The sequence below is a fragment of the Dromiciops gliroides genome, chromosome 1 (assembly GCF_019393635.1).
Source record: "Dromiciops gliroides isolate mDroGli1 chromosome 1, mDroGli1.pri, whole genome shotgun sequence".
In the NCBI taxonomy this organism is placed as follows: Eukaryota; Metazoa; Chordata; class Mammalia; order Microbiotheria; family Microbiotheriidae; genus Dromiciops; species Dromiciops gliroides.
The window spans coordinates 77516777-77530763 of record NC_057861.1 but is presented as its reverse complement, the minus strand read 5'-3'; the positions used below and the strand labels follow the sequence as shown (position 1 = coordinate 77530763).

The 13987-nt window shown below is 41.2% G+C and overlaps 1 protein-coding gene across 4 annotated transcripts in view; it reads right to left on the bottom strand.

Annotated features, from left to right (window-relative positions):
• The window catches only part of PPP1R16A (protein phosphatase 1 regulatory subunit 16A), a 116020-nt gene extending 103524 nt beyond the window's left edge, over positions 1-12496 (bottom strand). For 2 of the 4 annotated variants that reach the window (XM_043978101.1, XM_043978099.1), the window contains exon 1: positions 12256-12477. The gene's annotated coding sequence lies outside the window, so the exon portion shown is untranslated. Of the gene's footprint in view, positions 1-12255 lie in introns of all 4 variants that reach the window. The other 2 variants (XM_043978100.1, XM_043978102.1) reach the window with 2 other exon arrangements.
• Between the last annotated feature and the right edge of the window lie 1491 nt (positions 12497-13987).

Genomic DNA, 13987 nt, shown 5'->3' with positions numbered 1-13987 from the left:
TACATTTAGTATTTATCTATCTTTATATGGATTGTTCCTCTCAAAAGAAGGTAGACTTCCTTTTTTTTTTTTTTTGATTAGGCAATTGGGATTAAGTGATTTGCCCAGGGTCACACAGCTAGTAAGGGTCAAGTGTCTGAAGCTGGATTTGAACTCAGGTCCTCCTGAATCCAGGGCCTGGTGCTTTATCCACTGCGCCACCTAGCTGCCCTGAGAAGGTAGAACTCTTGAGGGCAAAAGACCACTTTGGTTTTTGTCTTTGTACCCCCAGCTTGGAACATGGTAGGGGAGGGGGGCAGTTAAGAAACACTTGTTTAATTGATCTGGATTACAAAACTCACAATCTGGAAAGGAAGATACAGCCTCAGAAAGGATATGATAAATTTCATCAGGGGTATAAACAAAGTACTGTTTGGGTGTACAGAAAGAAAAGATTATTCAAGAAAAGTGGCATTTGAGCTGGCCCTGGCAGGATGCATAATCACAATCACAATCACACATTTCTACAGAGCACTGAGGCTCAAAGAACATAGAGGGAGGTCATATAAGTGTTCTCCTTGCTATTTTAAGGATGAAGCAACTAAAACTCAGAAAGATTCAGCAACTTAAGCAAGGATTCTTAGTATCAGAGCTACACTTCAAAACTGGATCTTCTGATTCTACATCTACTGATCTTTCCAGTATGGCATGCACCATTTCAACAAGCAGAGATGAGATCAGAATAGAAGCATTCTTGGCATTGGAAACAGAATAAATAAAGACATGAAGTAGAAAGTTTGGAAGAGTAGCCAATTTGGCTAGAATACAGACTAGCAAAGTGAAAGAGTAGTATGAGAAGGGTGGAAATAGAGGTAGAGATTGGATTGTGAACATCCTTGAAATAGAGACAAATGGAAAAGAAATAAAAAGGCATATATTAAACACTTAACTATATACCAAGGATGGTGTGAAGCCATGGATATTTTCAATAATACAAATAGAATAAGCAAGAGATTCCCTACTCTCAAGGGGCTCATATTCTAACTGGGAAGACAACATGTAAAAGAAAATTCATTTTCAGAGTAGATAAAAAAACTAGAAATCCTAAGGCTGTAACAGAAGTGTGAATTATCGGGCCAAAGGGTACTTGATCACTGTCAGTAAGTCAGTATAACAGTGCCAGGGATCTTTAGGAGCTAGAGGCAAAGTAGATCACAAAGTCTGAAGGACCTTAGGCTACAGTAGAGAGATAGAATTCATCTACAGCTGAAGGGAACAAAAACGGTAAGTGATGAGATCATAACCAAGCATCAGGAAAATATGTCAGAATATATGGATTTTAAGTCTCAGTTCTAACACTTACTGACCCTGGACAAATCACTTTCACCTCAAGACCTTACCCTTGCCCACTGGTCTTAGCTAGGTCTAACCCTCCCCACCTCTGCAATCAATTGAAAGGGATCAGACTAGGATGTCTCTATACAGATGACTCACAAACTCTATAAATTCAGTCTCTGCTTGAATCATCAATTGACTTTAGGACATTTCCATATCCATGACCCACAGGAATCTCAAATTCCACATGACCTCATAACATTTTCCCAAAAAAATCTAGTCTTCTTCCTAATTTCTGTATTTCTATCAAGGGTATCACCATCCCTCCAATCACCCAGGGAATGCAACCTCAGAGTCATCCTTGACTTTTCCCTCTCTGTCATCATTCATCCCTCCACATACAACTGCCAAGGCTTGTCAATTCTACCTCCACAACATCTTGAGTCTGTCTGTCCCCTTCTTTGCCACCACCCTAGTTCATGTCTTAATCACCTTACATATAGCTTACTATAATAAGCCTCCTAACTGGTATTCCTACTTCTATTCTTCTCTCAGAACATCCTCCACACAGTCCAAAACATGGAAGGAAAGAGAGCCATAGAGAGAGAAAAGGTTAGAAAAAACATTTATTAAGCACATATTATGTGTCAGACACTAGGGCTCTAAGGATATACAAACAAATTAAAGTCTCTGCTCTGAAAAAGCTTACAATATGTAATATGTATAACTATATAGAGAATGAAAAGAAAATAAATACAAGAAGGGAGGATGCTAGCAAGTGAGGGGATCAGGAAAGGCTTCATGAGCTAAGTCAAAAATAGCATGTTTCATAAATTACCTGCTTTCCGATTCTGAGGTACCACTTCATATGTTTCAGATTGGTTAAGATACAAAAAAGGAAAAATGACAAATGTTGGAAGGGATTGAGAAAACAGGTAATGCCCTGATGGTAGAGTTATGAACTAGTCTAACCATTCTGGAAAGCTATCTGGAACTATGCCTGAAAAACTATTAAATTGTGCATATCCAATTTAACCCAATGATATCACTAATACCACTAATAGGTCTAATGACCTTGAAAGAAATGAAAGAAAAAGGAAAAGAATCTATATATACAAAACTATTTATTGTAGCTATTTTTGTGGTAGCAAAGAACTGAAAACTAAGGATATTCCCATCAAATAAGGAAGACTTGAACATATTATGGCATATGAATGTAATAGAATACAATTGGGGCAGCTAGGTGGTGCAGTGGATAAAGCACCGGCCCTGGATTCAGAAGGACCTGAATTTAAATCTGGCCTCAGACACTTTACACATACTAGCTGTGTGACCCTGGGCAAGTCACTTAACCCCAATTGCCCCACCAAAAAAAAAAATAGAATACAATTGTCTTGTAAGAAATGATGAAGGGAGGGCAGCTAGATGGCATAGTGGATAAAAGCACCGGCCCTGGATTCAGGAGGACCTGAGTTCAACTATGACTTCAGACACTTGACACTAGCTGTGTGACCCTGGGCAAGTCACTTAACCCCCATTGCCTTGCCCCCCCCCCCAAAAAAAGTATATTAAGGGACAGCTAGTTGGCGCAGTGGATAGAACACCAGCCCTGGAGTCAGGAGTACCTGAGTTCAAATCTGAACTCAGACACTTGACACTTACTAGCTGTGTGATCCTGGGCAAGTCACGTAACCCTCACTGCCCCCCCCCAAAAAAAGAAAAGAAATGATGAAGGGGATAGTTTCAGAAAAATCTGGGAAGACTCATATGAACTGATACAAAGTGAAATGAGCAGAACTAGGAGGATAATTTATATAATATTGTAAAGATAATCAACTTTGATAATTTATTATTTTTGATAAATATTCATCTATTTCACTTAGACTGTCAGATTTATTGGCATACAATTAGGTGAAATAACACCTAATTATTGTTTTAATTTCCTCTTCATTGGAGGTGAATTTACCCTTTTCATTTTTGATACCGGTAATTTGGTTTTCTTCTTTGTTTTTTTTTAATCAAATTAACCCATCATTTATCTATTTTCTTGGTTTTTTCATAAAACCAGCTCTTAGTTTTATTTATTACTTCAATGGTTTTCTTTCAATTCTATTAATCTCTACTTTGATTTTCAGGATTTCCAATTTGGTGTTTAATTGGGGATAAGATAATAAACTCTGAAAGACTTAGTAACTCTGATCAATTCCAAAGGATGCGTGATAAAACATGTGATCCACCTTCAGATAGAGAACTAATGCATTCAGAGTACAAACTGAAGCATATTTTCTTTTCTTTCCTTCTTGTTTAATTTTCTTAGGTAGAGGGGAAGAGGGAGGAACATAACTAACACAGAAATTTATTTTGTATGACTGTACATATTTGAAATTACTTTTTTCTTGCCTTCTCAGTGGGTGGAAAAGGAAAAAGGAAAGAATTTAGAACTGAAAAAATAACTTTTTTAAAGCACCTGTTTCCCCACATCCCCTCCAGCATTTCTCATTTTCCCTTTTTTTTTTTTTTGGATAAACCTAGCCTCAATTTGAGGTGTATAAAGAGGCACTTCAGAGTTGTTTTAATGTTCATTTCTCTAATGAGTAGTGATTTAGAGCAGCGGTGTCAAACTCAAATAGTACATAAGGATCCCGGCTGGCCCAAGATTGACTTAGAAAACCCCATACTGGAGCTGTGAAATGATCCAAACCAATCTGGAAAGCAATTTGGAACTATGCCCAAAGGGCTATAAAACTGTGCATACCCTTTGATCCAGCAATACCACTGCTACATTTATATCCCAAAGGCATCCAAAAAAAGAGAAAAAGTCCTATTTGTACAAAAATATTTATAGCAGCTCTTTTTGTGATAGCTAAGAACTGGAAATCAAAGGAATGCCCATCAATTGGGGAATAGCTAAACAAACTGTGGTAAATGATTATAATGGAATATTATTATGCTATAAGAAATGACAAGTAGGATCATTTCAGAAAAACCTAGAAAGACTTACATGAATTGATATACAGTGAAGCAAACAGAACCAGGAGAACATTGCACATAGTAAGTGCAATACAGTTCAATAAACTACTGTGAATGACTTAGCTACAATGATCCAAGACAATCCTAAAGGACTAATGATCTACCTCCAAAGAAATAATTGATATTGATTGAACACAGACTGAAGCATGCTATTTTTAAATTTCTTTCGTTTTTTGTTCTTTTATTCGACTCTTCTTATACAAAATGACTAATATGGAAATGTTTTACATAATAGCACATGTATAAAAGATTGCTTACTGCCTCAGGGAGCGGGGAGGGGAGGGAAGGAGGGAAAGGTAGAATTCAGAACTCAAAACTTTAAATTAAAAAAAAATTTTTTAAAGAAAGAAAACATATTAACATTATCTATGTTTTTATTGCATTTTTTTAAATTCTGTTAAATATTTCCCAATTACATTTTAACCTGGTCAGGCCTATTCCCAGTATCTGACACCTCTGATTTAGAGCATTTTTTTTTCATATGGCTATTGATAGCTTGGATTTCTTCCTCTGAAAAATACCTATTCATATATTATTTGACCATTTAGCAATTGGGAAATGGTTGAAGTGAGTCTTGAAGGAAGTTAGGGACTCCGACATGGTGGTGGGGAGGAAGATTATTTTAGGTTTGGGGGACATGAAGACAGGAGATGAAGAACAGCAAGAGTGCCTTTTTTGGCTAGTCAAAAAATGTATGGGAAGGACAGCAACATATAAAGAGTCTAGAAAGGTAGGTTAGGCACAAGTTGTGAAGGGTTATCAAAGTCAAAAAGAGGAATTTATATTTATCTCAGAGGTTAAAAAGAAGCCTATGGAATTTATTGTGTGGGGGAGGAAAATGGTCACTCCTGGAATAGGAAAACAATTTTTAAAGAATTCACCAAAAAAAAAAAAAAAGAATTCACAAGATCTCAGAAATGAAAGGAGGGTATCTAGTCTAACTTTCACCTGAATCCTCTCTACAATGTCCCTAACAAATCATCATCCAGCCTCACCTTGAAGGCACCAAAATGAAAGGGGACTCACTACCTTCCAAGAACCTAATTCCACTTTTGGATAAGTAATTGTTATAGAGTTCTTCCTTACATCAAGCCTAAATATTCCTCTCTCTTCAACTTCCATCATTATTCGTAGTTATCCTCTCTGGGCCAAGAAGAACAAGTATAATTCTTTATCCATATGACAGCCCTTCTAATCCTTGCACAGAGATATTATATTTCCTTTCCTCCATGCTACACATTCCCAGTTCTTCCAATTGATCTCCAATCTCCAATTCCAGTCACCCTCCACTGAACAATCTCCAACTTTCAAAAAAAACAACCACCACCGAACAATCTCCAACTTGTTAATGTTCTTCCTAAAATGAAATGTCCTTTCCTAAAATTGAAAGCAGTATTCTGGTCTACTTCAAAATTAGGCTGCTCCATCAGGGCAGCTGGGTGGCACAGTGGATAGAGCACCAGCCCTGGAGTCAGGAGGACCTGAGTTCAAATCCAGCCTCAGACACTTAATGCTTACTAGTTGTGTGACCCTGGGCAAGTCACTTAACCCCAATTGCCTCACCCCCCAAAAAATTAATAAAATTTAAAAATAAATAAAAATTAGGCTGCTCCAAAGCAAACTTTTATTGAACACAGCAAGAAAATGAAGGAATGAGAAATAGTAACCCAAAACATGTGGCAATAGGCAAGTATTGGGGACACCTAGGCAAGCAGCAGCCTTTGGATAAGCTGAACTGGATGTTCCATAAACATCTCAAACTCAATATATCCAAAATAGAATTCATTATCTTTCCCCCCAAATCCTCACTTTTTCTGGACTTCTCTATTACTATCAAAGACATCACCATTCTACCATTGATCTAAGCTTGTCACCTAGGCCCCATCCTTGACTTTTCACTCACAGTTACCTCTCATATCCAATATCTTGCCAAGTCTTGTCATTTCTACCTTCTCTATATCTTTTATTTATGTCCCCTTCTCTCCACATGAACAGTCCCAACACTAGTAAAGCCCCTCATCAACTCTCTCTTGTATTATAGCAATAGCCTCCTGGTTGGTCTCCCTGCCTTAATTATCTTCTCATACCAATTCATCTTTCACTGAGCTGTCAAAGTGATCTTTCTAAAACTCAGTCCTGATCATGTCATCCCTATTACCTCCAGGATCAAATATAAAGCCTTCTGTTTGATTTTTAAAGCCCTTCATAACTTTGCTCCTTCCAACCTTTCTACTCTTCTCATACTTTACTCACTTCCATGTATAATACAACACAGTTACACTGGCCTTCTTGCTCCTTGAACATGATACTCAATCTCTCTACTTAGTTATCTTTTCACTAGCAATCTTCCATACCTGGAAAACTCCTTTCTTACTTCTGCCTCCTGGCTTTCAAGGCTTCTTTCAAGACTCAGCTCAATTCCACTTTTCTGCAGCAGCCTTTCCGAGTCTCTGTCCCCTCCCACCATGTCACCCTCCTCACTTCTGAGATTACCTTTTATTTATGGTGTATGTATAAGAACAATGCTTTTTCACCATCTTGTCTCCCTCATTAGAATGTAAGCTTACTGAGGTCAGGGACTGTGTTTTTATCTTTCTTTATATCCCCAAAGCATAATAATGCCTAGTAAGCCCCAGATAAATGCTTATTGACTGACTGCTTTAGGAATATCAATTTAGTTCATGATTCAAAGTCTTCCTCTCCATTTCCTACCCTCCTCCTAACTGTTCCCAAATGGGGTAGAAGGAAGAAAGGAAAAGAAAGGCAGAAGAATCAAGGACTTCAATACTGATGAAACTCCATTAACAACCTCACATAATTCCAATGACCTTTCTGTATCTATCCCATTTCACCCACATACCAACCAATGTGGTTACCTCATCATGTCTTACCATCTCCAAAATCCAGGACTATGAAATTCTATAATACCTCAACATAAACATCTCTCCTTCCACATCTCCCACTCTCCATTCAAAATAACTCTAGTCTTGACCTATATTCCTTTTGGTCCCACTAGTCATCCTACTCTCTCAGTCCATCTCTCCTATTCTGCTTTCATTTGCCTCACTTTGCAGTCCTGACCCCATGGTCTGCCACTTTCCACGTCACACTACCAACTACTCCAGAAATCTCTTAACTGCTTAACTTTCCCTATTTTCAACTTGAGACTCCTCATCCCACCCAATTTCTCAGCTCTTCACCCAAGCTTGTTCCATGTTGTTGGAGAAAATGAAAAACTAAGTTTATTTCAATTCACCATAAATTTATGGTGAATAACCTTGCTGGGGCCCTTACTCTGGCTTGACAACCTTTCTGTTCTACCCTTGATTCCCTATTTCCCACAGCAACTATTTCAAACCTTTCCTTTCTCCTCTTACCTCCAAAAACCACACACTCACATTTAGAGCAGAAAGCCTACAAGTTTCACTGAGATAAAAACCACCTAGGCCCAGTTCATCCATTCTTCAAATCTACCACTATCTCTCCTCCTTTCTTCTTATCACAGAAGAAAAGGTATCCCTACCCTCACTAAGGCTGATTCCCTTCTGCCTCCTCCAAAACCTTGTTCCAATAGTCATCCCCTTTCTCTCATGTATTTTTAATCTTTCCCCTGCTACTGCCAACAAACATGCTCGTCTCCCCAAACCTAAAAAAACTTTCCCTTGACGCTTGTACACCAACTAGTTACAATCCTCTCTCTCCAATTTCACTGCTAATCATCCTTTAAAAGTTGTCTACAAGTAATGCCTCCATTTTCTTACTACCTATTTTCTGAGAACAGCAATCATCAACATTAACATTCTGGAAAAAAAAGTGTCAATAAACTGCTCTATAATTCCTATCACCATTCACTCTGACTTCCTTGTCCAAAAAACCTTTCCCTAACCACCACTCTTTTATATATCTAATAATAATAATAGCTAGCATTTATGTGGCACTTAAAGATTTGCAAAGAGTTTAAAAAAAAAAAAGGAGGGGGGCAGCTAGGTGGTACAGTGGATAAAGCACCAGCCATGGATTCAGGAGGCCCTGAATTCAAATCCTACCTCAGACACTTGACACTTACTAGCTGTGTGACCCTGGGCAAGTCACTTAACCCTCATTGCCCTGCCCCCCCCCAAAAAGTTTTATAAATATTATCTTATTTTTTAATCTTCACAAAAACACTGGGAGGCAGATACTATTTTTACACCTATTTTATAGATGATGAAACTGAAGCAGACAGGTTAAATGACTTGTAGAAGTTAGCACAGTTATTAAGCATCAGAAGCTAGATTTGAAGTCAGATCTTCCTTACTCCAGGTCCAGTGCTCTATCCACTATGCCACCTATCCCTCTATTACAAGATAAGCTCCTAGAAGACAGAAACTGTCTTATTTACTTAAATTTATACCCACTGGTGCTTAACAGAGTACCTGGTACATATTAAGTGCTTAACAAATGCTTTCTCATTTTTTCATTCATTAATTCTCTCTTCAACCTCTTTTTTTTGGGTTTGGTTTTTAGTGGGGTTTTTTGCGGGGCAATGGGGGTTAAGTGACTTGCCCAGGGTCACACAGCTAGTAAGTGTCAAGTGTCTGAGGCCGGATTTGAACTCAGGTACTCCTGAATCCAGGGCCGGTGCTTTATCCACTGCGCCACCTAGCCGCCCCCTCTCTTCAACCTCTTTGAATCTATAGTCTATCCCTTCTACTATAGTAACAAAATTGCTCCATCAAAGGTCACCAATGAATGACCTACTAGATAACAAATAAAATTATTGCTTCTCAGTTCTCATCTTTCTTAACCTCCCTGCATTCCTGGACACTGTTTACCCTCCTACCATATATACTCTTTTCTACCTGGGCTTCAGAGACACTATACTGATTCTTACTGAGGGCAAATCACATCACCTCTCTGACTCTCAGTTTCTTCATCTGTAAAATGGGGGTAAACACAGGGAGCAGCTAAGTGGTGCAGTGGATAAAGCACTGGCCCTGAGTTCAAATCCAGTCTCAGACACTTAACACTAGCTGTGTGACCCTGGGCAAGTCACTTAACTCCCATTGCCCTGCCAAAAAAAAAAAAGGGGGGGGGGTAAACAGTATGTTACCTACTTCACAGGGTTGTTGTGAGGAAGCTCTCTGTAAACCTTAAACATTTATAAAACTCTGACATGTACCACCACCATCATCATCATTATTCATATTTCCTCACTAAATGCTTGTTGACAGTCCTTGAAGTTCCCTATACCAGGGAAATCATAGGCCCTACCCCTCTCTCTATTACACTTGCACCATAAATCTCACAGGATTCTTATGATGATCAAATGAAATAATGAATTCTGAAATGTTCAAAACCTACCTCAATCAAAAACATTTATTAAGAGCCAGGCACTGAGCTATGTACTAGGGATACAAAGGCAAAAGTGAAAGAAAGACCTCTTCTCAAGAAACTTACGTTATATTAGGGGAACCTTGTACACATACATTTCACTGGTAGAGGGAACGCCCAAAGGAGGAAACTTCTACTTCCAGTGCAGGCTGGCATCTTCTCTGCCAGTCTTAAAGTCTTATAGAACTGCACTGAGAAGTTTTCTGACATAAGTCACGGAGCTAGTCAATCAGTATCAAAAAAAACCACACCATAATCTGAAGCTAGGTCATCCTGGTTCCAAAGGATACTCTATCCACTAGACCCCACTGTCTCTAGTATTAAATAAATACAAAGTAATTTGGGAACTGGAGGCAACTCAGGAACTGTCTCATCTAGGCATTATTTGAGCTGATTTTAAAAAGAAACTAGGAATTCTTAAAAAATGAGGAGAGGGGTAGCTAGGTGGCGCAGTAGATAGAGCACTGGCCCTGGAGTCAGGAGGACCTGAGTTCAAATCCGGCCTCAGACACTTGACACTTACTAGCTGAATGACCCTGGGCAAGTCACTTAACCCCAATTGCCTCACTAAAAAAACAAAACAAACAAAAAACAAAAAACAAAAAAATAAAGAGAAAGTCCACTCCAGGCACGAGGAGCAGCCTGTGTAAGGGAACAATGATAGAGAATTAGGTATGAGTTTACTGGGATGGGCCATATGAAGGAGCAATAAACTGCCAACAACTCAATCTGTGAACTCCCCCCCCCACACAAACATACAATTCCCAAATACCATGAGCCTTACCCATCCATCCACACTCAACAGCCCAACCACTTTCCTTTTTTCCAAGTCACTGAAATTTTTCAATGGGATAGAGCAAAGGAAATAAATATAGTTAGCTAGGTACAGGATCACTCCCCACCCAGTCTCCAAAAAGAGCTTTCTCCCCTGCAGCAAAGGCTTTCATCTTTAAGATGGCTCTCCCTTTTTTTATTCTTCCCTTGCTCTCCTACTCAGATGGACAAGGGATTTCAGGGCCATCAGAACACAGCTGGATTGCAGCAGAGAGGGTATGTGTTTGCTTGAATGAAATTATTAACTGGAACAAGGAGGTATGCCTTTAGCTTGACTAAATTATTAATTTCCTTCTCTTTTTGAGGGCTTTTCCCACATCTGGTGGTCAGATGGTAAGCCAATGGAAAGAGAAAATGAGGGGCTCATGAAGGGGACAGGCCTACTAAAGAAAGGAAAGGAGGTCAGCCTCAACATAACTGAGGTTCGGAAGGTATCCAAACTCATTTAGGTTATCTACCCCTCTGCTACACAGGAGTTAGATGGCTGTTTCCTTAAAGACTGGAAAGAGTTCTTCACCTTCAGAGTGACAGCACCCAGATGTCTGAAGAACCTGGGGTAGGAAAGGGGCATGAAAACCCAGAAGCCTGCCCAGTGCAGCCCAAAGGCCTGCAGCTGCCAGCATGAGGCTGGATGGAATGGGAGCTCAGGGTTTGGGTTACACTCTGAGCTGGCAAAGAAGGTGTCTAGAGACAAGGCTTTCTCTGACTGACAGGACCTCAGGCAGTTCTCTCATCCCTTAAGGGTAAAAGAGCAGAATATTTTTCAGGTACAGCAGCTTCTACAATTCCAAGAAGGGTAGAGGGTCAAGGGTCTAAAGGTGTACCAGAACCCAAGTTGAAGATAATGCTTATTCAGCCTTCACTCTCTCAGATGCAGGAATCAAGATGAAACACATTGCCTACCTCCTAGGGCCTAATGACTTAAATACCTTCTCTGAGCAACCAGAAACTAGGTTACCATGACCCCTGACCCCTGCAGATCAATACACCAAACTAGGGCTACGGGTAACAGGCTAGCCTCATTTCACATACCAGCCACCCAATCCTTCTCTGACATCTTAGCCCCCTCCTCCGTCCCAAACCCACCTTCTATAGAAAGCCTTTCTCAATCCCCTTTAATTGTTGTGCCTTCCTCCTGTTAATTATTTCCAATTTATCCTATATTTAGCATGTTATCTCCCCCTTTTGCCTGAGCTCTTAGAGGGCAAGGATTGTCTTTTGCCTTTCTTTGTACCCCCAGCACTTAGCACAGTGTCTGACACAGAACGTGTGCTTAATAAATATTTATTGACTGACTCCTTTTCTCCTCAAACACACACCTTTCCCCTATGGGGACTCTACCTGCCCTCTGCCTCCTTCTCGGCCCCTTCCACTATCAGGTTCCTCCAGCCTTCCCCCCTCCCCTTTCCGACCTCTTCCAGTCCCCTGCCTCCCCACTTAGCTCCTTACCCCGGCAGGTTTCCGCCTGCCCCCTCCCTTCACTCATCCCCCTCCCCACCCAGGCCACCTCAGCTTCTCCTCCTCCCCGACCAATTCCCCTCCTGCCCCTCCCCCAGGCTTCCTGCTACTGCTGCTTCTTCCCCCCTCCCCGGACCCTTCCTCCCATGGCCTCTTCCCGTCCTCCTCCGGCCTCCGCGTCCAGCCCCCATCTAGGAGCTCGAACCCTTTCCCAACCAAACCTACTCCCCCTGGCCTCTCCCCTACCTCAGCTCCTCTCCCCCTGGCTCTACTTCCGCTCTGGGTCCTGATAGCTTCTCCTGCTCAGGCCTCTTCCCCAGGTCACTCTAACATACCGCGCCCTCGCCTGGCCTGACCTCAACTCGTGCAGTGTGTCCGTCTGTCCGTCAGCACGGCCGCTGCCACAGCCACCATGGGGGCGGGCCCGGCGCTCGGCCCTCGCCATGGCAACGCCACACTTCCGGTCCGCACAGCCACAGACCGGAACTCGCGGCGTCCAGCTCTCCAGGTAGGGGGAGAAGCCAGAAGCACGGGGGCGGAGTCAGCCAACCGCGAGAAGGGACGGGGCGGGGCCAATAGAGAGTGTGGGAGGGAAAGTGAAGGGAGAAGGTCGGAGGCAGAGTGGGAGTCTTCTGAAGTTGGAAGGATCCTTATCGGAAGGTTAAGAGAGGACCTAGGATCGAAGATTGAGAGATGCGCGGGACAGTAGTAGTAATGGAGTCCAATATTCTTGCTTTAAGAATAAGGAAACTGAGGCCCAGAGAGTTTAAGAATAAGCTTCAGGTCATACAAGTCGTAAGGATCTGAAGCAGGGTCTGAACCAAGGGCTTCCAGAAACAACACAAAAGGTCTCACCTGGAAGTTGGATGGAAAAGTCCTCCGGTCCTAGAAGCTGTACACTATGGTCATCTGAGCTTATCTTCTATTTCCGGCCAAAGGCTCAAAACCTTTTTTTTGTGTGTGTGTGGTGGCAGAGGCAATCAGGGTTAAGTGACTTGCCCAGGGTCACACTACTAGCACATGTCTGAAGTCGAATTTGAACTCAGGTCCTCCTGACTCCAGAGTCAGTGCTCTAGCTACTAGGCCACCCTGGTAAATCTTTTTTTTTTTTTGATTAGGAAAAAAAATTACACCTTTATTTTCACTAACCTTTGGTTTCCTTTGTAATTTTGGGTTTGTTGTTGTTTTGGTTTTTTTGCAGGGCAATGAAGAGTAAGTGACTTGCTCAGGGTCACACAGCTAGTGTCAAGTGTCTAAAGTCAGGTTTGAACTCAGGTCCTCCTGAATCCAGGGGCAGTGTTTTATCCACTGCGCCACCTAAGTGCCCCTGTAATTTTTTTAATGTAATAAACATTTTTATTTTATAGTTTTGGGTTCCAAGCATCTTTTTAAAAAGAGTTTAAATCCAGTCAATCAACTAACATTTATTAAGCAATTACTGTGTGCCAAGCACTCCGCCAATCACCAGAGTTACACAAAAAAGTCCCAAAAAAAGTCCCTGACCTAAAGGAGCTCACAGTCTAATGGGGGAAACCACTTGCAAACAACTATGTAAAAACAAAATGTATATGATATAAATTGGGAGTTGTTTCAGAGGCAGAGAGCTGCAAACAGTTTCTTGAAAAAGATGAGGGGAGGCAGCTAGGTGGCTCAGTGGATAGAACACCAGCCCTGGATTCAGGAGGACCTGAGTTCAAATCCAACCTCAGACACTTCACATTTACTAGCTGTGTAACCCTAGGCAAGTCACTTAACCCCAATTGCCTCACCAAAAAAAGAAAAGAAAAATTGAGGCATTAGTTGTGATGTGAAGGAAACCAGGAAAGCTAGGAAGCTGAGATAAAGAGTGTGTGTGTTCCAAAAATATGAGACAGGGGGCAGCTAGGTGGCGCAGTGGATAGAGCACCGGCCCTGGATTCAGTAGTACCTGAGTTCAAATCTGACCTCAGACACTTGACACTTACTAGCTGTGTGACCA